Below are 25,465 nucleotides of genomic sequence, written 5' to 3'. Positions count from 1 at the left end.
TTACATAAATTTATGGTGACCGAGCGATACGCAAGAAAAAATGTGTTGTAGGATATCGCACTGACGAAGAACCTCGAAGAAAATCTGTATTCGCAAAAGCGTGCGAGGATCGGTGGGGAGTTAAAATAGAAGATTTAACCGAGGCACAAGGTTCGAGGTAGCCAAAGGTTTCGAACTCGAATCGAGGGACAAACTCTCGTACCAACAAGTCAACGAAGCTTGGAACTCTCTTTGTATTCAATGTGACACGTTCTTACTCGTTTCTAAGTAGTATTATGGAACGAAGGTCGTGCGACGTGTGTACTCTCTCGTGTATTTCATCCGTCTGTCCTGCCTCCCCTCGCCGCGTGGATTACCCGTTTGAGAAAGAGACGCAAAGGCAGATACACGCACATACGAGCGCGTAAGAAAAACCGAGAGTGGGGCAATCGAGAGAGGCCGGGGGAGGGGGCGGGGCGAGCACTCAGAGTTTGAAGAAACCGCATGCGAGCGCTTTTGTGTTCATCGTATAAACTCCGTGCCAAAGTTACTCAACCTGATACACCGGACTCTTCTTCCCCTTCTAATGCAATAATACTTTGTGACAAAAATCTGAAATTCATCCGTCCAAGTACGCGAAGTATTGAAAGATAAAAGAGCTGCGAATGAGTAGAAATTTAATGAACGTAGTTTATTCAACGCTCGAACAGTTTTTCGGCTCAAATTTTCCGCGAGTATTTTTCGAATATTTAAACCTCAATTCGCTTACGTTCAGTTGCATTTTTCACAAATTTATTTTTACAGAAAATAATGAGGATTGTATTTGTACGTGATGCGACGAATGAATCAATGACGTTTCGTACGTTTATGAGCCGAGGGGGAAAGCGATCCTCGTAATGAATCGATTTATATTCCATTAAACTGGAAAATTGAAAACTTTTTTGGGACTTTTTTATCACAAGAATGCTAGATAATGGTAATGAGTGACTGACGATTCGGATAACATTGTATTATTTAATCGATAGAATTTCGATAAAAATTGATTTGTGATCAATATTTGTGATCGGAATTTGAATATTTAATTTTCTATGGACGTTTTTATCGAAAGAGGATGATTTTTCTTCTTCGTTTCGACGCGCATATTCGCTCGGATCTTTGAGAAACTTTTTCCACGTTAAATTCACGACGCGGATTCGACGTTTTCAATTTTCCAGTTTCACTCAACGTTTATGTTTCTACCGGCACGTGTATAACCGTCCTCGTTATATTCCTTATTTATCTCGGATCGAGTGCATCCGAGGTCAGTACTAGCGAAAGCTTCGACGTACCTCGGCACCACTGTGCGAGTTCGTGTATATATGTTATTTCAGACGACGAGAAAAAGCGGAAAATCCAACTACACGAACGGTCTATTATTAAATCGCGTTTTCTACCCAAGGTTCGTGACCCTCTCGTCACAATGATAAAAGAAGAGGAAAATAATCGTCGGAGGAAAATAGACGCCACTCTCTTGACGTTAATTCCGTAAAATTCGCGGGAGAAATCGGAATTGATAAATGTTTACATAAAATATCGACAGGAGAAACGGACGATCGGAAAATGTGTGTCAATTCCGGTTGTAAATTCGGTTAAATTTTTTATTCCCCCGCCCTGAAACGAGTAAGACAAATCAACAGCCGAGTTTCATGCTGTAATAACAGAATGGCAGATAAATTGTGCTCGCGGTCGCCCTATCTCGTAAATTAAATGAGATTTTCCTGGATAAACGCGAAATTCGAGGCGATAAAAGACGGAATCTATCCGCCCCGTACTCAACGAGCGGAAAGTTTTTTTCGTTTATTCTTCTCATCGCGGGAAACTCGGAGGTGCGCGCGAAATCCAGGGAATTTTGGCGAATGCGACTTTAGAGAGGGTCAATTGTATTTTCATGAGTTAGCTCGAGAAGAAAAAAGTAAGCCCGAAGACTCGAGATTACGCGAAACAAAAAAATGTCGAAATAGTTATTTTGTTGGTGGGGATTCGAGGCCGGGACCACCGCGAGAAAGAGAAAGATTTCGCGCGGGCGCTTTCGGGCGTGTGTGTACGAGAGAAGCGCGCGAGAATCGTAAAATCGATCCCCTGCCGGCGAACGCGACCCACGCGGAAAACGCCGGCCGGCTTATTCTCAGCACTCTCGTAATTTACAGAGATAGAAAGAAAAAGTTGAATCACCGACGCGCTCTGTTCAGCCGGCGTAGCACGATGGAAATGAAAAATCACAATGCTTCGAAGGGTATTAGGAGGAAAAGTCTGGAGGAGAAAAAAAAAAGTTGTTGAGAGCGATAGAGCACCGGGGCGATGCAACATTGCACAATGTCGCGAAACGCGAAGCGATACGAACCCTTAACGCGGCATTACCGATGTTACATCCGAACAAATTTATTCTACATTTATGTGCGAAACACGGTAACATTGATGTGAAATCTTACAATTAAACTTATCGAGTAAAACAACTTACCTTGAAGTAATGTGTGATAATCCAATAAACTTCAAAACCACGCACTAGACGAAATTTTTTTTATCACTCGCAGGTTGTTATTAAACTTCGTTTAGACAGCGTTCAAAATTTTCGATGCGAAGATGCAGCCTAGTAAATCTTTGCCGAGTGCAAAATGGGAAGGAACACTATCGAACGAAACTTTGATAGTTGGCGATCACTAAACGCACAACGTAGAGTCTATAATCTCATAAAAGTTCATTCTTTTTATTCCCGTTTAAATAAATTCCCTTTATTTGAACAAGTATCACTGATTGTTGAGCCTCAGCAGATGCTGTTGCTCCAGGGTTTTCTCATTCCCGTTGAAATATCCAAACACTTGTCACGATCGTCAGCGTTTAAAGTTTTCGATAAATTTGCTGGATTTCGTACGAATAGAAAACTCGTTAAAACGCTGGTACAGTTGTCGTCGTTGGAGATGGAGCTCAGATAGCTATTCATTCTTGTTTATTTATCGGGTTTGCTTATATCCACGAATCACCGATACCGCTACGTTGGGTGTTTTTATATATATATATATATATAACGTATATATATATCGTTATTCCTTTTTTACCTATTTTCCAAGAGTCGCGCTTTCCGAACGTGTTTTGTTTTTAATCAATTCGAGCGGTGAACTCTAGCCCGGTCTACAGATCGGAGAATAAATCAAAACAAATGAATCAAACGAACAAAATAGAAGCGAGCGTCGATCTAAGGAGGAAACTCGGATGCAAGACCACGGTTTGCCGATCGGGCCGGGCCGATCTTCACTTCAAGGCTGGTTAAAGGCGACTGAACGCTCGAGCCGCGCGCACCGATCTTTCCATCTTCCCTCCGCGCAAGTGTCCCATGCTCGCCGCGTGCCGCCACCGTCGCGCCGCTCCTCGCTCTCTCCTCCCTTTACCCCCTCTGCCATTTACGCTCTCGCCGCCGTGAGCTTATTCACAGGGCCGTCTCCTACGCTCCGGGCCCCGAGGTACCGACTCGCAACATTGTATGAGGTGAGGACTAATAGAAATAAAATTGTATTTTTCTTTTATTCCCCCCTATTTCGAACCGATAATTATGCATTTTTCTCCTATAGATCTCTCGTACTTTTCATCCTCAACGATATTTTCTCACTTTCAACTTATTTTGAACGATAGAAAAATCATTTTTTTCTCGTAATTTCGATATTACTGTTCCAATCACTTTACCAATTATGTGAAGAATCGAAATAACGTTCCGGTTTGTCTTCAAAGCACTAATGTAATGAAATACGCCGAAAAATGAGCTCCTTCGATTCCACGCTCTTCGATTAATCGTCCTCGGATCGTCCACACCTCTCGAAGCCGTCAAAATCGACCGCTTTCGCAGTGCGTGTGTGTGTTTTTTTCACCCAGCCAGGTTCTTAGTTGCCTCACGCTTGGTGGTGTTTCGAGTGGATTTTCTGTACAGAAGCAACCGTGTGTACACGTATAAGACGCAAAGTGGGTATTATGAGAAGTGTCTGCGGAGTCTCGAGCTGAATTTTGCAGTTGTTGCTGTTTCTGGTGCCCTCGTGGGCAGCGAATTCCCGCGGTCTCGTGTTACCTCTTATTATTCTCTTTTCTCGTCTCTTCCTTATTTCCTTTATTTCTCTCTGCTTTTCTTTACACCGCGAGTGCAGTGAGAAAGGCATCGTTGCAATTAGAGCCTTTCGCGTGTGAGTTTCGTATATTTCTAAATAAATACTCTCGTACATGGGCACAAAGGGACGCGAGCGCAGGAAAGAGGACCGCGCGAAGATGCTGAGAGGATAACGCACTCGTCCGCCAAGTGTGTTTTTCTTCTCTCTCTCTCGCTCCCTTTCGCCGGCGACAAAATGGGAGCTGGATCGTGTTGTTATTTTTTTCTTCGGACTAACGATGTAATCGAGTGAAATTACGTTACGAGACGCGTTAACGTTCACTATTCTTTACGAAATGTGACGCTCGCGTTAATTTCACTGCGGGATCGAACCTCCGCAGAACCAATTAAAACGTCGGCACGGAGCGGCCACCGGCACCTCCCGAAGTCTCGCAAAACCTTTTCTATTAACTTGGACGAATCTCTGCGGAAAAATTCGCTGTCCATTAGTCACCTTTGTGTTTGCAATTGTCGAAGGCGCGCACCCCCCGTCGAGCGGGAGCTTTTTTCTCCGAATTCGAAACAGGCCAACGCTCTTTATATTTAAGATAAAATATATTTTTCACAGAAATTTTGACCAGCTTCGTTTCATTAGCCACCAAAATTAACTGTTCCAAAAATACCCTCTATTTTTAAGCCCGTAGAAACAGCCGGGGCACTGCAGACAAGTGGTGGAAATAAAACTTACGGTACTCGACCTTTTCCGGCAATTGATCTCCGCTCATTTGTGTTTGGAGTTGGGACCCGATCGACCACCGACAATTAATTGTCCCCGTATTCAACCACCTGAGAATGGGGCGTGTTTTTCTCGACTACTTTCGTCTTCCGATTGTTCGCAAATTTATGGAACTTGACGATCGCGATTTTGACTAATCCTTTTCATCCGTTGAGCGAGGCTTGAACCGAGTGGCTCTTCGGGCTCGAACTCGATCGACGCACCGTAATAAAACTACGAAATGCTTTTATACAGCGCTTTGGAAAAGCCTTTTCAAATGAGATTAATACTCAGTGCTCAGGCTCAATTCTCCTAAATTCAGAGCATTTGTAAACCGAGGATTTTCCGATCGGCGTAGACGCCGATCTCGGCAACGGCCGTTTTCCTGTTGTCGGAACAACTCGAGGAGTTTTTCCAACTCGTTGACTCAAGCGCGCCACGCAAAATGGCTTCGACGCGTACGAGAAAAATCGATCGCCGATCGAAAACGGTTTGAGCCAAATATCGACGCAATGCGAAGCTTATTCGTGATTTTTTTTTTCACGGGCAGCGACACGGATTCAAGAGACCACGTAATATTTTATTTCGCCACAATCCCAATGATTTTATCGCTAGTTCCTCGGGTCATTGCTGTCGCCCGATTTTTTATACAGTTTTCATATTTCCTGTCAAATATTGCGAGATAAACGCGTTTTCTCGTTTTATAAGCTTGCGATATGACATTGAAACAATAGCACATACGAAATAGCACATAAAGATTTGCTTATTCCATCGTCGTTCGAGTACCAGAGCTTCATTGATCTTCAAATATTATTTCGCCGCCCAATTATTCAATTATTTAATCAACATTCGACAAAACCTAGAAAAAGTTGATTCTTATTTTTCCTTGTTAAATCGTACAAAGTTTCGTTATTCTGACAACCTCATTTTTTTGACAATTTCGTGTATTTTTTTTGTCGTCATTCGAGAGTAAGAAGAACTTTAAGGGCGTACGTGCGCGTCGTATTAGTGAGCTGACAGTCTTTCCATATTGTTTAAAGGGGTCATCTCGATCATTCGCAAACAGCAGGATATTAGTAAAGAAGCGTTATCTTAATTATTTTCACATGATTCGTTGCGAAAAGGCAACGTTTGACAACGTTGAACGTAGTCTGTTGACAGATCGGATCGGAGATGACAGGACAAGTGACGTATGGAAGTGAAAAATTTCAAGATTCTGTATCCCTCTTTCGTCTTCGACTCAACATTTTTTAACGTACGATTAGATCCCGCGCGATTCAATTCGTTTAACAATGGTTTTAATCTTTGACATTTAATTTTGAAAAATATGAAATTTCGAGTTGAAGCTGGTTGAAGTCAGTGTGGCCATGAGCGACATGTTAATTTCTGTGCTTTTCGACTGTTAATATTTCGAGGAAACAGTCGACGAGGGGTCTTGAAATTTCCCAGGCCCGGAAAATAAATCTTGGATTGTGTAACATAAAAATAAATGAAACGCTAATAATTCTTTTTTTATTTCAATATTTTAGTTTTTTTTTAATATTTATTTAATAATTTAATTAAATTTGATAAAAACAACAAAAGTCTCATTTCATCTCGAAATTCCAATGAATTTTTGCACCCGAGTGTACCTGCGCGTAAACTCAATTCCACGTGTCCTGGATAACGAGCTATTTCGCCGGAGTGCTTAATTCGTGATTTTCCACGGGTCGATGCACTTGCGGAAAGTCATTGAAACATTTGCGAGGTGTCGTGCGATTTTTTCGCCTCGTGCGTATGCCAGCGTAGAGATAGATTCAGAAAAATATTATTTTTCTCGCAACACATTTTCGTAAGTCGCGCGCGCAGTGTTTTCGCGTGACGCTTAAAATTGCTCACGCGATCCCAGGCCGTTCGACAAAGCCTCTCCATTTGCTGTTTATTCTTCGAACCTCGGACCGACGACTGCGCGTCAAGTTTTTTCTTCGGAAAAACAAAAAGTTTCATTTCCGCGATAAAAAAGTCTTTGATGACGAGTCGTTGACGTTTTTTCAGCGACCGCGCCATATCTCATCGAATTTCCCACTCCCGATCGATGCCATTCAGAAACCAACAAAACCATTTAAAGATGTAAAGCTCGCGCGTCTAATTAAGGCTCGTCGACTGGCAGGCGATCACTAGCAATCGTCAAATTCGCAACTTTTGACCCCGACTATACGGTTAATGCATCTTTAACGACGCGTCTTCGTATTCTCGACGATGAAAACATTTCGAAAAGTCAAATTGCTCAACAGAGATTATCCCTTGATTACCCTCAGCATGTCCAACGATAATAGAAGGCTGCAGCGAGGTGGCAACAGAATAAAAAAAAATTTAAAAAAAAAGAAAAAAAAAATAGAAAGAATCGCACACCTAATTATTTTGTTTGATTGCTGATGACGAAACGTCTAATTGACTTTTCATTTTTCCGGTGAGCTAGCATTGTTCTCCTCATTTTTGTTCCTCCTCTAGCGTGCCTTTTTTCTCCTTTTATATTTTTGTTTAATCGAGGCAGACTGCGACGAGAGTGTCGGTCAACGAAGGGAAGTTCTTTCGCCGGTGTCTCCACTCCGCAAAGCCCTTGACACACTCAGTTACACAATCTTCAGTGACACACAGAGCTCTCTTGAATAACGAAGAACGAGCTGCTGATAGTGCAACACATTCGCTCCTCGTTTGCACAGTCCCACTTTATAGTGGCCACTGCGTGCCATAATTGTTGTCGTAGCCACAACTATAACCGTCATACAATCCTCTCTGGCCTCACATCCGATCGAACGCAAATTCTGGCAAGGATGATCTCGCTTTATGGGAAATTGAACGATTTTCATCGGAGATGGAAAAATGGTAGGAAATTTTTTGAACTATCGCAACTTTTGGTGGGATGAGAAACCGAGAATTTTCTGATTTTTCGGTTTTTCTTTCTATTTTTTTTTTTTTTTTAACGATGAAGGAATTGATCGCCCCAACGAAAATTTAGCTTATTCCGATGCTTCATTTGTTCGCTCAAACAAATACTTCGCACTACGACGGAAACGGAATAAGTTCAATTAACGGAAGTTAACGTCAGCTTTGCTGGACTAAGGATTTCACTTTTTCTCGACGACTTCTTGAAGCAACAACGAATTTTGGTTACTCCGTAGGGTGGAAATGAAATACTGGATTGACTAAAATTTTGGACAGCTGAAATTTGGAGTTTATAAACTTCGAATGATAATACGGAGACAGATCAATTCGACTAGAGCTCTGAATGTCGGAAATAAATAAAAACGACGCCTAAAATATCGTCTTTCCGAAAATTCAATCACCACGATCAGCAACACTGTGAATATTCACAATTTCGAAAATGTAATAACGAAAGACTAAATAATATTACTAGGGTTGAAATACTGAAAGACCGAAAAGTCGAACGGTCCAAATAGCGAAACGTTAGAAAGTCGACCGATCAAAATAAAGAAACGCAGCGGAGCTCAAAACACCACGCGTCTCACTCACTCACTTACTCGGACCGGTGATCCCCAATTTCAAGCATCGCCATTTTGACTTTCGCCTTCTCGAGCCACCGCTATTCCGCATATCTGAGTTTTATAGGCTCGAAAAATTCACTTTCCATTTTTTCCTACTCTATATTCTGGTCGATCTATAAAACATCTGCTCTCCATTTTTTATTGGAAAATATATGAACTTTTGACGATCGCGAGGTCAGCTAAAATTGCAATCGAAATGAAAATTATCGAGTAAATACGAATTCGATGAAGGAATATTCGGTTAAACATTAAGAAATAAGGAATAAGAAAATAAGAATTTCGAATTAAACTTATTTTTCTCCAATCTGACATAAAAAATTTCAAGTTTTCGAAATATCGACCGTTCTACAATTTGGTTATTCGACATACCAAAGACTGCCCGAAAACGGTTGAGAAAGCTTGAAATTCGTATAAACTTTTCGATTGGAAACGCTGAATATAGTAAAGAATGAACGTGGCCCCGCGAATATTAAAGCCGGGCCTGCTCGACCGCGTGTAAAGCCGCGCCCGCCCAGCGAGCATTCCATAATGTTGATTTTAGCTCGCAAGGAACGTTTCGAATGTTGAAAAATTTGTAAAAATATTGTTGCTGGTGGTTAAATCTATCGGAAAGTGAGTTCGGTCGTGTTGTCCTGGTGTACTTCGAGAGATCACAGCGAATTTCTTGAGCAGCCTGGGACTACTTTGCCGGCGTTGACTGGAGGAAGGCGCGAGATCGCGACTCGGTTCGCGACTGCCGCCGGGATTCTAGGGCTCGTCGAAGGGGAGGGGGAAGCGGTGGAACTCTCATCGGCCCCCGACTCTCGATGGCACTCCTCGGAGTCGAGTCCGGAGACTCGCTCGCTCAACATCTCCGCGTTGCGTTCCTACGATTTTCCTATTTTTTCACACACTTCGTTTCATTTCAAATTATCGAAAAAATTATCGATTTGTGCACTTTTTGGTGGAAAATCCGATCGTCTTTTCGTTCGAATTTCCTCGGTCAAACATTTCTTGTCGACCAATGAATCTGAAAACACTGAAAAAAGGGATCGGTGAATGAAAAAAATAATTTAATACTTTTAACCCAAAACTACGATAACCGGTGGCCAAAAAAATATGGAATTGTTTCAACTCACCAATTTGATTTAGAAACAACGAATTTTCCAAATTTCCATCCACATTTGATTAATCCAACAAAATATAAATGAAATCAGATTTTTTAATTTGTAGTTTCAACCAGAACGAGGATAATTCTCCGACATTTTTGTTGTCGATTTAGGTATAAAGGTACGACGGAAAATATATTATGTTGTCAATTGCTAAATTATTTTCCACTGCCCGTAATCGTCCTCACAGTTTATGTTATATCTCTGGAACCATTTTAAGGTAGTTCATCCACGGAACGATTTTATTAAGAAAGTCTTGAATTTACACAGAGTTTAAATGGCTAGTCGGCTCAGACGAGTATCAAATTTCAAAGGATTCGTCTTATTGGTCATTGACACAAACGTGTTTAAATACGAAGAAAAATACACCGGATCACAGGGACTGTGCGTAAAAAATCGTTCATCTTTCCATATAACGAATGAACGCTTCTTACAAACTTTATGAAAAAGTCTTATTAGTAATAAAGATGAACCTTGAAGACTGAACAAAATTGGTACCGAGCACTCGATAACTTCACATTTGTTTATTTCGGCACGCTGTTCCTCCTCGGCTCGGCCCATTCCCGTTATGGCCTTCTCTCATTTTATTAACACTTTTTTTTCTTGATTCATTTCGCTATTTATCGCGATTTTTTTTACATAAAAACTGTAGTATTTTCGCCAGGGACGAATGAAATTTGGGGTTCAGTCAGTGATGAATCCCCGTTCAATTAATGACTTGTAATTTCATTCGCCGCAAGAAAATGAGTTGAGATAACGTATTTACAATTTCGAATAAACAAATCTGACATTAATTTGAAGTGATAATATGTTTAATTGGGAAGAAAAAATCGAGCCAATTTAGTCACCCTTAAAATACGATCCTTCAGGCACGATCTACCTTAATCGAAGAAAAATTCCTACCCGCATTTGAAACCGATCTGTACCTCCCCAACATCTTTCTAAGTACGCACGCTAAAGCAACCAACTTCTCAGCGAACGAATAAAAACAAAATATGTTGAATGAAAAACAAAACTCATGATTCCTCTTGAATGAAAAACTAACGATTCGGATCGGACGAGTGTGAGTTGGGTTCGAAAAATAAAAGAAAGAGGAGCGTCCCCTTTTATCGTTGACCAGACGATGAAAAAATGCACGCCCTTCCCCATTCAGAATACGATATTCAAATTATAATATCGTATATACGTACAACTCGCACACAAAGTAGACACGGAGCATTGGATAAATGCACTTTCATACGGCGCTGCATATACGTTGTTATTGTGATTATTTTTTCAACATAAACACACGATGTTCTAAGGCAAGCGTCTGATTTCGAACAAAAGGGCTTAATTCCTTTCATTTGTGTGTTAAAGTATGTTCGTTACGACTTTTTGAGTTTTCGGAGCTCGTGCCATTCTTCGATCGAGGGATTCTCAAGAGTTGGGATGCTGACTCTCTCATCTGTCGGTTTGGCCTCCCTCGAGATCGCGAGACACTCGGACTCACATTATCTCACTTCTGTCTCCTTCCAGTCCGCTCCAGGGGAGCCTCGTTTCGTTTTTTTAACAGTTTTTTTCCCTTCTGGATCCCTCGGCACGGTCGGATAGGACGGTCACCATCGTCGCCGTTTTTAGACGCCTTTTTTCGCCTTCCCCCTCCCTCCCCCGCCGAGTTTTCTCTCTATTTCGTTCAAGCTTCTTTTTTTTGCCACTTGAAATCGCACGATAGTTCACTATCTGCGTGGCCATAGATATCATTTTTCAGGAGTTGAAGCCACATTTTTAATCAAATTTATTGGCCTTCGGAGTGCGAGTCAGTCCAAAAGACGACGACCCAATTTTTTTCCTTCTTTTTCGATTCGTATTTTATTATTTTTTCCACGAAATTTATCGAATAAAAAACGATCTCACGAATAAATGTTTTCTCGTCGATCGTTGGGATTTTCAGTGTCACTGATTTTTCCAATTATTTGAATTCTATGCGAGCCGATTGGAACGAAATTTTCCCGATAAATGCGACAGTTGAAAATGCTCCGAAGCCGAGAGTAGAAAATATTCATTTTTCGTTGACGTCATATTATTCAGAATGTCTTTAGTGACAAGTTTTCTCCCTTGTTTTGACTAGCCTTTTCCTTTTTCTCCTGCAGAACCGGCGAGTATCTCCGTCAAAAAGAGGCGCAAGGATAATGATTTAAGGGTGATAGATCGCTCGGGACACTTCACGCTTCGTAACTTTGGCAAACAGGCGGCGGAGCCTGCTCTCCAAATGTTTTTTTTTTTTTTCACTCCGGATACAATATACAGGTCACTTCTTTCAAAACAGACCCACGCGCCTCGAATCGAGGCGATTTTCTCCAGAGCCAATTCCATCGAGAAATCACAGTATTCTCCAATTTTTTAATTATCCAATTTTCCAAGTATTTTACCAACTGCATTCGAAGACGGAACGAAAACAGTAGACTGAGAAAAATAATTCGACGAAAAAAAAAAAAAAAAACAAACAACGAAAGCATTTTTTGGTATCGACTCAATAACGTTTCGTTGCCTTGACATAGATTGGAATATTTTGAAATTTTTCTTAATTGAAATAAATATGTGGGCAAATACAAATGAATAAACGACACAATCGGGAGAAAAACTTTTCCCGTTCGAGTTCAATCGAAATAAAACGACTTCTGTATTCAAAGAGTCTGAAAAGTCTAAGAAATTCGATATGTCCGAAAATTGATCTATTTTTTTTGGGCATAACAGCTCCGACGGGCTGTTCGCACGTCGAAAGAGAAAAGACAAGCGGTAAATTCTAAACGCTTTGTCGAGGCCGAAATAGTCGAGGCGCCTCTGCCTGGCGAGGTCTCAGGAGCCGACCTCGTCCCACGATGACAAGACACCACTCTTTCTCCCTCGCATTCGCTCTGCTTCGCGTTCGTCTCTCTTTTTCTCGTTTCGTTTCGCTCTGTTTATCCTCCTTTCGCTGGCTTATTTCGCTCCATAATCAGATTGATCAACGCCAATTCTCTATTCTTTTCTCCCCCACGGGATAATCAACTTTTGCGGATGCGGGCTTAACCCCGGAGAGCCGGGTGGGCCTCTTCACTTTTCGAAGGCGCGTATACTCTCCCGCAGCACTCCTCTACGGTTAATTACCTCGCTTCTCCTGCCCCGAATTCGTCGCGAAATTTGTCCAGCTGGCGATCGAATACAGAAATTCAATTGCGCAAATGAGTCGGGTAACGCGGAAGAAAAATTTTCGATTGCTCCTTCTTTCGGGCCGATTCGTTCGGACATTATTCGAGACTCCAACTTTCCTCCTCGTTCCGAATTACTCGAAATGGACTCGTGGGAACCGTGGACCAAGTCCAAGGAGAGTTGGGAAAACAAGTCCGAATTTCGACCCCACGCTGCTGAAGCTGCTGGAAGAGCACTCAGGACTTGAGATCTTCGGAGCAGATTCGTTTCCCTTTTTCACGTGACAGCCCGGGGATAAGGGCGACGCGTCGTTCAACAGATTTCGTTAAAGTTCAAACGGACGCATGTGGTCGGCACATTGGAAATTTGAATTGATTGATTGTGAACCGAAATCGATAAGACGGCATCGTCAGGTTTCTCTCTTTTCGAAGATTTAAACTCCTCGAACGTCTATATTCGATGGTTTTTTGAGCACTCATTAAGCATGTGGACGTTTTTCTCATCGGTGATACCGGAGACTTCGGAGCACCGAAACCAGCGAACCGAGACTCGCGTGTGGAAGGAAAACCGGTGGAAACAAAGAAAAGTCGTTTGGAAATGGGTTGCCGGGAAGATGCCCTCGAACGGTTTTGTTGATGGATTATTCTCTGCGTGTCTCTGACAGGCCCACAACGACATTCCACCAGGCGAGATGGGAAAGCCAAGACTGAAGAGAGAAACTTCACTAATCCCTCTTTGCCTGGATTCTCATTCTCCTTGATGCTTGTCAGCGTCTCCATCTTCGTGGAATTTACCTTCCCTCAACATTAGCTACCACAGGCAGAGTATTTCACCTATAAGCTCTGCCTCCGTACTCGAATCTCTCGAGACCTCTGGTTAACCATTGGCTACCACATATTGCCCGATTGATCGATAGCCCTCGATATTGTTCCGTCGAAAAAAGAAGTACCTTAAACCGTAACCCTGCGCACGGGACGTTACAAGCGTAGCGGCTCAATCGACGAGTCCTCGAATGCCAAATTATCTGTGATGGACCATTTTCACCAGCCAATTTGGACTTACGATCTTTCCAACTTTTGACCTTTTCACGACGACTATTTCATTCGGATGCGTCCGATCGCACGGCATTCGTGTGAATTCGAGTGCTTCCTGACACTTCGAAGAGCCATTCGTGCGGCATTATTGGGGAGTATAAGATCGAATTTCTTGAACAAGGACGCAGGGGAAACTGCAGTGAGTTGACTGCCGCTTGATCGATCTTAGACGTTGATTACGAACTAATTCACTCATCGCGATTGCAACTACTTTATGATGATTAATTTGAAGTCTAAATTATTAATAAAATTGATAAACGCTTACATCGAGAATATTTTTTTTATCACAAGAATGTAATAAAATGCTTTAAGAATATCATAAAAAATAAAATTTATATTTCAACTTGACTAGCTGATGATTCAGTCGATACCGGTGAGACACTTGGAATACACATAATCCGGGGAACATTTTTATTGTGCGAAAGAAATTTTACGTCGGTGTACTGGCACTGAGGAAAACAAATCTCAAAAAAAAATTTGATGAAATTTTCTCGATTTCCGAATTCGTCCCAAATTCGATCAGCCGTTATACTAAAGTTTTTTCAAGTTTTTCTTTTCTTAAAAGCCCCGTAAGGTAATATTTAAACGGGATCTGTGATGCATTTCCTTCACGATCTGCCACTTTGAATTTTCCAAAACTGACTTGATATTCGTGATCAGTGTCTATAAAAACCCCTACATTATTCTTATCAGTGGAATTCGTTCAATATTGAGCTTTGAGGTAATTTTCTTGTAGGGTGGTACCGTGACGGTCGCCACCGTGAAAGCAGGCTTAAGGAGATAAATTTCTTTGGAAAATGGAAGCCGAGAGTCGTTCTCGTTCTTTCCCGTTCCGAGTCGGACGATTCGTTGCAACCCCGTTACGCAATGGAATCATTGAGACTAGGATTGCGCCGAGCCTCGCTGAATTTGATTGGAACGGTCACTCGTACGCGGTAATCGCTAATTGAGAACAATTACAAAAGCTCGTCGGGTCCGAACCGCTTGAATTGTTGTTCCGGAACGTTTTCTTTCCTGCGGAAAGTAAATTCCACGGAATATCCTCGTACCGATGCAATTCAATCGGCGGAAAAAAGGATACGCGTCACGGTGAAAGGTTCGCGGAGGAAATAAAGCGGGGTAGGGTGCGCGTTGGACGAGTGTCTTAACGTTCGCGCGTGACGCACTGCGTTAAAATCAGCCAGAGGGAGGAGGCCAGAGAGGAAAGTTGGATCGCGTGTTGCGCTTCGACGAGTGCTCACCTCTCTCAAAACTATATATCCAAACATACTCACACACAAGTGCACGCAGTCGGAGAGTGCACGAGTGCATTTTAACCCTTCCCTTTTCGCATCTCGGTCGCTGTCTCGGTCACTTGCTTTCTCTCTTATCTCTTCACCAAGCGGTCGACGACGCCTCGCGAGAGGACGAGACGGCGAACGCACGCTCTCGTGAATAACCCACGCGCCGCTGGTTACCCCGGCATCCCGAGGGTGAAGGTAGGTGGGGGGGTGCAAGGTCAGTCGACGTCTGCCACTTGGATATCGTTCGAATTCAAGGATTCACCAATATCATTCCTTCCAAGTACATTTTAATGGAAAATCGTTTCTATGTTACTCCGACGAGTGATGAATATTAATTGCTATTTTATCCGAATATTCGTATACCAGTGAAAACGGTCTTGAGACTTTTCAATGTTTCACTTTTGTCTCGTGTCTTTCCGTCACTTCTCAATATTCGTCGGGATTCAATGTTTAATAAACCCTCGATTTTTTTGAGGAGGAACATCAGCTTGAGATAAATGGCGATGGCGCTTAACGAAACTTTTTGAATAAATTTATGAATTTTTAGCTTTTTCATTCAATCCGCTTCATTCAGACATTTTTAGTAAATTATTTCCAAACTTCGAATTCTTAACACCCACACGCGCTTATACGAAATCCCGTAAAGCAAACGGGGTTGTATGACCTGGATAACTCAGATAAAAACAATCATCAAATTCGTATCTATACGTAACCTCACTTTGCGCGAAGCTGATTTTTTTGCTTGAGCAGCGAAAAAGCACTAAGAATCATTCGAAATGTTGGATTTCATTGTGATACTGGATTCCATGTTTTTCAAAGGTTTCTCGAGGTTTCCCAAATGTTTGAAATGTTATTTACTTTCTCGCCGCGACGGGGGCAGTTTAGAAGCTATTAAAATAGAGCCCCATCCGCTCCGGGAGGCAAAGGAAAGGAGGATAAAAAAGCATTTGAAAAACTTTCACTTTTTCAACGTTTCTTGCTCCTGCGCTCGTTTTTTACAACGCTCCCGATCCAGTTTTTCAACGAACCCAAAATTAACTTTGAACATTTTTTCATCATTCCATGGCTGCATCAAGACGTTTGGTGTAGATTATTTTAAATCTCCTGAAATGCATCGATGCATCATCGACGATGATGAGCATGAAAAATAGCGAGCGAAGCTTCAAACTGTGTTCTTTCCATTAACAATATTCCGGGAATGTTATTTTTTCAGTGTTTATTATCGAATAAATTTCGTTTATTCAGTTCAAGACGTGAGATCCGAAGAAAAGGCTGATCAGCAAATGAGATTATCCTTTTTTGTTATTTTATTTTATTTTATTTTTTTATCAACCATTAGAATCTAATTTTTTTAAACATTAATCAGTAGCTACACACTCGTTCCAAGATTCGAGTATATTTTTTCGTTAACGTAGCAATTGGAAAGGATCGACGCATGGCACGAGGTTCCAAGGATGTTCGCGGAATAAAGAAATAACTGAAGCTTCAGATTACGCTGTTTTCATCCGTGAAAAGTCGAGTTGAAAATTCTCACCGGATAAAAAAAAGTCAGTGAAAAACGAGAAGCAAAAAACTGAAAAAAATTCGTTTGGTTCCATTGCAATTTTGATATTCAGCCCAAAAAAATTCCTTTTTTATTTCATCTCCCGAAACACCAATATATTTGATTAACAGTAGATCACTGTCATATTCGGTTGTGTACGAAACTGAGAAAAGATCGGTCGAATAGTTTTCGAGTCGAAGGTTCAGGTACTAGTTGAAAAAAGCAGTTTTAACGGAGGCATCTTATCAGTATTACATCAGAAAATCAGAAAAAGTATAAAAAAAACTATTTTCCTTACAACAACACAATTTGGTTCATCTTTTCCTACACGAATGCACGCTTTCCAATGAATTCTTGATTCTCGTATCCCTCATATAAGTACAATGCACAAATGAATAACTCAGATTCGAGGCGCATTACCATCCCATTTTCTGAGTGACTTCCGGCCCATATTTCGAACAATTTTCCTCATGTACTCCGGGCTTTGTGCTCCGAGAATATTTTCATAGCGTCCAAGCACAATATCAGGGGGTTCGATACTCTCCCGCGGCTGCTGCTGGTACACTAGAAGAAAATGAGCGCGACGACGTGGGGAACAGAGGGGCGGAGGAAGGGACGGAGAGAAAGAACAGGGACAAGCACTAAGGGACACAACCCGCAATAAATCTAGTCGACGAGTTTAGCTGGATTAGCCCGGTCCTGAGGAAAAGGACTCTTCCATATAAAGGACTCGTATATTTATATCCGCGTGGCTGACAAGAATAAGGGCGCAATTAGGGCGAGTTTGGTTATCGAACGAGCGGAGATACGTCCGTGTAAAGGCGGAGGTCGACGTACAGTTTCTCCGGTATAAGGGCACGGACAAACTCGGTTTTAGATAGGGGAGAAAACCCAACGAGACCCAACGAAACCCAACGAGATTCTCCAGCAGGTATAAAGAAATCCGGGACGGTTACCGCCTTTTTATGATTCCTCGTGCCGCCGCTACACACTGTTCTAAAATCAGGCAGAATCTTGGCACTTTTTCACATTCGACAGATTCGCTCGAGAGCTGACTTTTTCGGATGCGTTGACAGCCCTCGGAGGGTGAGCGACGCTCGCGGGGACTCTCGACTTGGACATTTTCCCTCAACTCTTCGTCGCGTGCTGTCCACGACTTTTGGAACACCTTCTACGCTAATAAATCTCCAGACCGCGGTGCGAGTCTCCACCGAAGAGAAGCGTAGCGTTTGAGGTACCTGCATGCAGCAGGGTCGAGTGTCCTCGTAGCAAAAATCATCCTCCGTTTTCCTCGGTTTTAACGTCCCACTTGCGGAGTCGTCGCTGCGACACGGGAACCATTTAAATCACGTCGGACGAATGAGTGTGTCGACGCTTCGAAAATACACGAGAGTGCAGAATTGAATGATTTTTTAACGGAGTCACTGAAAAGCTGATTTGAGGAAACCAGCAGTAAATGTTTTTTTTCCCCCCGAGTTTGGAAAGCAAGCCTCGCATTTTCTCAGACCAAATTGACGCCGGCAGGATTCGCCACGGTGAATCACAAAGGATCTTTGCCGCATGCGGTAGCTTAACGCATTGGCCTTCATCTTCAAAGACGCCACCGGTAAGGAAGAAGCGAAAGAGAGAAGGATCGAAAGGATTCCGTACGGCTGATCGGCGACGTTGCCAAATCTGTGATCTGCGCTCCATTTATCTTTGAGTGGCCGGAGGCTCGCGAATCTCCCCCCCTCCCCGTCTCTCTTACTTTTACTCTGTCCCTCTTCTCCAAATATTAAGCATATTTTATCCTCTGATAACCAAGCGATTTTTCTCTCGTATGGCTTCGCAGTTTTTTGAGCAATCAGGAAGATCGGTACGCGCATCCCTTTGGCGGCAAAAAAGATAAAGCCGAGGGCGATGGCCGACGAAGGGATAATCGGAATCCGGCTTTCCTCAAACTCAACCGCGCAGCGATTCATTATCTCCGCGGAGACTGCATGTTTTTGAGGAAAGGAGGATCGATAAGGATCACACGCCTGTCACGTCGTCACGCCGATTGTTCGAAAAGTTTTTGGGCCTGTCCCAGCCCTAAGATACCGAGATTTAATAAACATCTCCATTACCGGAATTTTCGTTCACGAAAAGCCTCAAATTCATCTGTCACTTTTTCTCATTTATCGCCGATACATTTCAAGTCCAGGTTCCTCCTCCGGTTTTCCATTCTTCGTCTACGTTGTAAAGCGCTGATTCGTTCTCCCCAGAGCTTTCGGAGCTTCTCTCGGTGTCGGTTTTCCAACATTACGACTAAACCATCAATATTTTATTGCCTGTACAAAGCCTCAAGGCGCGATCCTCGTCGAGATCCGTCTCGACAAGTGTTTGAGGCACGATAAAAAAATTCTGGTGAAGAAAAAAGAACGGGACGACGGTTTGGGGCGGATAACGGTTCGATAGTGGGAAAAATCGGTTGGAGTTTCTGTGGAAGTGTCGAATTGCACCGCTCCTCCTCTCTCTCTCCTTCGAACATCGCTTCAACCTCCGGAGGTCGAACTCTCCCTCTTGGAGATACTTACTCAACTACGGGGGGCCGAAATGTAGAATTTTTTAAATCCCTGCTCGCCCATCTCTCGCCACATGTTGCAGAGCGAACCTCTGCATGAACTTCACTCGATGAAACTAAATATATATTTATGGACCCGCGGGAACACATGCCTGAAAAAAATAACGAATGTATTTCGAGTCGATGTTCCTTCGAGTTTGGGCTTAGTGCAATCGTTTAACCATCAATTTCGTAGGCTCATTAGTCGGCAGAAATTTGAGGAATGAACAAGAAGATTGTACGAATCGAAATCGGTCTCGAGTTCTGGTCCAACGTGCGCCGCGACATGAATTTGGCGAGAGAGGAAGTAAAAGCAAATCTCAAGGGGAACTCGAAACTCACTTTCTTTTCTTTTCGTCGTTTCTTTTCTTACGTGTACGACTGTGTATGTGTATATACATGGAGGGAGTCTTCCCCGGAAATGCGCGACGGACATTTACAACAAAAGAACCTCGTTCTCGTGTGAATGCGGCTCGGGACCTGCTTCATTCTTATATTTTTCAACCCGAGATTCGGCGAGCCTCCCGAGTCTATTTATTCACGAGTTCTTTTCGTCAAACGAAATCTAAGGCTCGTCCATCTGGCGAAGCGACACTGTGCTTTTCAAATTTTCCTTTCCAAACACTTTCTTATTCTTCCAATTAAAATCACACATGCCGGAGTCCTCGAATTTAAGGATGTTTGACGATCCCATGGTAAGATTAAATTTATGTTAGAGTCGGCACTGCCACAATATCTCGAAATCCAGTCCAATGAGTCGTTAATAAACGCGTTTGTTATTAAATAATCATTGCAACGAAATCCACACATTTTTTAAAAAAAGTCTGATTTTTTTAAGTCACACGCGTCCATCGAAGCTCCTCGATATTGCATTGTAAACTACACAATCGACCACAGAATAAACAAAAGTTTTTTTTTTCGTGAAAACATTTACTAATGTTCGTACAGAGAAAATAACTGTATTCATCCTATTTTTACCAAAAACGTTGAAATTTTCGGGTCGATTCCAAATCGAAAATTCTAAATTGTTCGGTGAAAATCACTAGTTGTGTGATGTCAGAATTGATGAATTTTATGACACTGCGCCTTATTTCTGCGAAGCCGTATTTTTTACACGAATTTTTAGTCCGTCTTTCAACCAAATTTTTTAGTGACGACCAAATAATCTTGAGATAAGATAAAGTGATTCGTAGATGGTGAAATAAGAAAAACATTCATTGATTGATTATCAAACGGCTACAGTTGAGCCAATTTGAAAATTGAGATTCGAAAAAATATCGCTGAAGCAACTGAAAGGTTTGCACCAGCTAATAATGAAGTTGAGCGAAAAGTTAGAACCACTGAGTTTTCGTTCGTCCAAACGGATTTAGCTTCGTGAAAATTTTTTTCTTGGATTCCCAGCATGGGAACTCCTTGGTTCAACTCAAAAGAAATTCCCCTCATTTTCATACCAACAAATATTATTTACGTCCAAAATTTTACTCACAAGGAAAGAAGATAAAAGTCCGGATAGGATTCGAGGGTGCCGAAGAAAAGGTTCCTTTCTATTTAATAAATTTTCATGAAAATCTTAGGTCAATATTTACTCAATGCGATACGCACTTGGGTCCCTTGATATTCCGTATCTCCTCCTTTTGTACAAGAAAGAAGAAAATGGAAATGGCTTTCCATAGTTTCCTTTGGGTGAGGCAGGTCAGACCCGGCAAAAGAATGAGGAAGGTCAGGGTTTCCCTGAACATTTTCCACGATACAAGTTTATATATGATCGGCCCGGACTCCGTAAATTAGGGAAACAAATAAGAACCGTTTTCCGGTGGGTGGTGAGACATTATTTTGTCATGCTTTTTCCTGTTGGACGAACACATGACCATTTTTAGGTTTTTGGATGATTGGAAAGAGTCGAATCGAATGTGAAGGTCTTCCCTCGTCCGAGCGCTCGCTTTGCCAGGCTCGAATTTTCGGTGGAACACAAACTCAATATTTTGCATATTTCACGAATGATTTCTATTCTATTTACATATAGAGCATTGAGGTATATAACAAGCGTTGTGACGAAGCAGCGTCATTTTCTGGTCACGGTCTGGCGATGCGGGTCTTAGCCTTAACTCGCTGGCCAGGTATATGCACGGATAATTGACGCGGCTCGTTCATTCCTTATTTTCAATACTCCTTTTATTCTTTCATTTTCCCTTTTAATCCCCTGTTCTTCTCCGCAGACCCGAAGCGAACCTTCGTTAAGTTTTTATATGTTAATGGATCGCAAGTTTGTGGGCTTTTTCGGTTCGGGTCGAAGACGCCGTGTGACGGTACGTGTGATCGTCTAAAAAAAGTCCCTTCTCACCGAGGCTCGACGCACTTGCGGGAGCCAACATCGAACTCGAGTGTCAAAATCGTATTACTAACTATTCCATCTTTTTTCAAAATTCCTTCTCTTTTTTTCTCTCGCTTTTATGACTGTGCTCGGATCCCCCCCCGGAGTCACAGGAGATGCGCCAAACGCCCTCAAGGACCCGGCCATGAATGAACCAAGAATGGAGAAATACGATAGGAATGACCAGCAGAGATTCTTCGCCGTTTTAACTTTTTTTTCTACCCTCAGATTTGAGCCTCGTAAACGAGGACATCTTAACCTGACTTTCCGACACTTTTACGAGCTTGATTATACCTCGCTAGTAATTCATGTTTTTTTCCATTTACGTCCTTTGTATCGCTGTGTTTCTTTTGATGATTTTTCACACTCTAAAGTGTTCGTTCTTCTCTCTGCTGGCTTTCTCAGACTTTTTCGAAAGCGTTCAATACTGTTCTGTTTGGGAGGGTGAAATACCGGTTTGGTGTCCTTAATAACCGTTATTATATGGCGGGGGGGGGGGGGGGGGGGGAGGAGGATTCAAATACTCGTGTACGATGTATTGATACAACATTGAATGGAGCGGTTTATGCGCTTTGGTAAATCTAAAATAAGGAGGTCGGACGCATCCGCAAAGGACTTATGATAGTCATAAAGGAAAAGGCGCTTCTTATATGCAAATTTCGGTTGAAATTTTAGTCCTTAATATTATAAGCATTTGAAATCTGGAGCTTCAAGAAGAAGGTACGGGGCAACTGTAATTCGACGCGATAATTAAGAATTTGCGTTAAGCGATAGCGGAGTGGATGAGCCGAAGGAAAAAAAAGGAATTGAAAGTGGAGAGACGAAGGAGAAGAAAGGATTACGGCGCTTCCCTCGGCTTTACGATACTTGGAGGGGGCAATTAGGCCAAAATAATATTTAAGAACGATCGCTCCGGGTAAGTAAAAAGAAAAAAGTAATACCTATCCGGACGCAGTCTCGCGAACGGCCAGTTAAGTCGAATTTTCGGCTATTCAATTATCGAAGGGCTTTAACTCTTGCGGTTCGTAGCATTGGTTAAGAAAAACGAGAGTCAAAAATGATGAAAAAAGACACTAAAAATGAAAAAAAAAAAAAAAAAACTCGATCGATGCTCGCATCCGCCGATATAATACCAGGAGCGAGAAGCCCAAATTGCAAACCCTCGTTTCTTCGTATACTTTCGAAACTTTTCTGTATACATGTTTATAGTAAAGTAGCCATGAATTTTTTATTGCTCGATTAAAATTTACAGCGAGAGTCTCCATTGACGGTTTTATCGTATCGTTTTTTTGTCATCTCTTCGCACACTCCTTCCGTACGTATTTTTTTTATCTTTCTTTATCGATCTGAATGCACTTAAATTTTAGTATTTATTTGTCAATTGCACGCGTGCCAGCTCGTTATGGTGTTTACGCGATATGTTTTTATTTTGACACACTCCGTTCTCGATCGCACGTTCAGTCGACTGTTCCCCGTTCGTCATAAAACGAATCAACAGTCAATTGCCCCATCGAAATAATTTGTTGATAGAAAATTGAGGTGCCGATTTATAGTATCAGCCTCGCAATGAACGAGTAAAAAAATCGACAAAATATATTTTTGCTCCGATTTAAAGTGAAAATCACCAGCATCCTCTGGCAAAACTCATTAGAGTGTCGATGTCAGAGCCTCGACAACGATGCCACGATAGCAGTTTTCCATTTATACAAATATGGAAAACCTCCCTGTACAATTAATGATAAATACGATAACACATAAATCGTGGTAAAAAGACACGAAGTAGATTTCGAAAGAGAGAATAAAAAGCTGGGTTACCCTGGTCGCATAATCTTCCGAGGTTAATTAAGGAACTAAAGGGCGTTCCGAAGAGCGGGAAGTGGTGTTTACAGATATCCTTGGGTCTTAAAGGTCTCGGGTGTGTGTCGGACAACGAATATGAGAGTCGACAGGTTGTGGACGAGCTTGAGCGATTTTCTTGACCAAGTACCCACACACCACGTATCCGCGTATGTGTTTCTGTTACAGAGGAACAATCACGGATCGACGGAGCGCGACCCGCACGCTCTCAACTGCCATGTAAAAGTATATTTAAAGCAGAAATAAATGTATACGTATATTTGCTTGGTATTGAAAGTCGAAGCGCTGTACTTAGTGCATATTATGCAATTGATGCTCGAGTGTGAGTGAGTAAAGCCTAAAAACGGCGCCGCGCTTATGGACGAGTAATTAGGGGCCTTTATTAATTAGCCAATTAAGCCGGGCACGATCTTGATCCTGTGAGCCGCAGGATGCGGCCGCGGTTCGTTAAAGGACATGATTCGAGTTGGCCGAGAAGCAAAAGTGTGTACGTCAAGACGTACACACTTTGGCTTTTGTTCTCTTTCTTAACGTCACTATCTGCATTTTTCTCCCTCGTGCTCGCTGCCTAATCGACGGTTTTTCTTTCTTCTCTTTCACAGCGGACACCTGGTGTAAAAACTCGCAGAAAGGGCTCATTGAGAGTTCGCAATAAAGTTTGAGACGCGAAGCCATCCGCGGATAAGCATCGCGCTTGTGCATGTGCCCCTTCGCAATAAACGTCCGCAGCTCACGGCGGGACTTCCGAACTGTGAATTATTGCTGTTTTAGCGCGTGCAACGATTGTTTTCTTTTTTTATGCTCTGGATTCCGGGGTTTATCGGTGAATTGTCTCTTTTATGGGAACGCCGCGGCTCTCGAGAAGCTTCGAATCCTTTATTGAGAGGTTAATCGAATTTCGAGTGTACCGAGCGTCGGATTCGCGTTTAAATTCGAATGAGATTCCCGTCCAAGCGCGGTCTGTTTATAATATCGCACGGGGCCAAAAAATATAAAACAGCCACCGAAGAAACGAACGGGGATATTTTTCGCTCGTATGCAAAGACTAGCCGATGTGTTTTTTTCCTTTTCGGACAATGTGCAAAGCAGCCCTTCCTTCTTTTGTTGGACAAGAAAAAAGGAGAAGCACGGGCGTCGAGACGGTAGCGTCTCCGTGTGTCGTCGTCGCGCGCCCCGTTTTGTTGTCGGCGAGCGAAAAAACAAATGGAGCTGGACCAGAAGGCTTCTCGCTCTTCGCTCTTGTGTTTTTTTTTTTCTCAATTTCATTTCATTTTTTTCCCTCCAGGACGAGAAACCAGAGGGAGAAAGATTTTGGGATGCTGCGGGGTGTGTGGCGGGTGCACACAGGTGTCGGTCTAGACTCCTGGCAAATCTTTCTCTCTTTCTTCGTACCTTGAATTTTCGATGCAGACACCGTGCATCGCTCGCTCGAGCCCAGAAAGGCGGAAGTCTAGCCGTCCTCCGAGCTCCGTACGCTCTTCCGATCCAGCCCGCCGGATTTACATATATTTTTCCATTCATTACGCGCATGCTCGGCTCTGAGCAACGAAAGGGCGCCGGAGGCCCGATCGAGCACGCGAAATCCTGCGAATTGCACCTTTCAAATGGCCCGGGCTTGTCGCACACGCATCGCCAGGGTGTACGAGGGTCGAAGGGGGTGCGATCGCACACGGAGATGAACGACGTGTGGGAAAAAATGAGACGGAGTCAGCGTGTTGAGCGAAAGTAGAGAGGAAAAAAAACCAGTTCACTCGAACATTATACGCAACGAGCACATTGCACGTTATTCCGGACGTCTCGTCTCGTCCTCGTCGCTGGTTTCGTGTGTACAACACAATTCATACACACCCATATATAAATATATAAATATCTCCAACTCTATCTCTACATGTACAGATATAGAAGAGAATGTGTATAAAGGATAAAGAATATAAAGGATAACGTACAATAAAGGAGAGCCAGGAGAGCAGGATTCTTTTTTCCTCCTTTTTCTCTCGCGCGCTCCATCCTGCTTTT

General features: G+C 42.6%; 2 protein-coding genes across 2 annotated transcripts in view; one reads left to right on the top strand and one right to left on the bottom strand.

Moving 5' to 3' along the window:
• The window catches only part of LOC122415144 (myc protein), a 31,676-nt gene extending 28,403 nt beyond the window's left edge, over positions 1 to 3,273 (bottom strand). The window contains exon 1 of the mRNA XM_043427038.1: positions 2,477 to 3,273. The gene's annotated coding sequence lies outside the window, so the exon portion shown is untranslated. The remainder of the gene's footprint in view (positions 1 to 2,476) is intronic.
• LOC122415254 (uncharacterized) overlaps positions 1 to 25,465 on the top strand; it is a 179,796-nt gene that overhangs the window by 135,771 nt on the left and 18,560 nt on the right. The window lies entirely within an intron of this gene.

The sequence above is a fragment of the Venturia canescens genome, chromosome 8 (assembly GCF_019457755.1).
Source record: "Venturia canescens isolate UGA chromosome 8, ASM1945775v1, whole genome shotgun sequence".
NCBI lineage: Eukaryota > Metazoa > Arthropoda > Insecta > Hymenoptera > Ichneumonidae > Venturia > Venturia canescens.
This window is presented reverse-complemented; position numbering and strand designations above follow the sequence as displayed.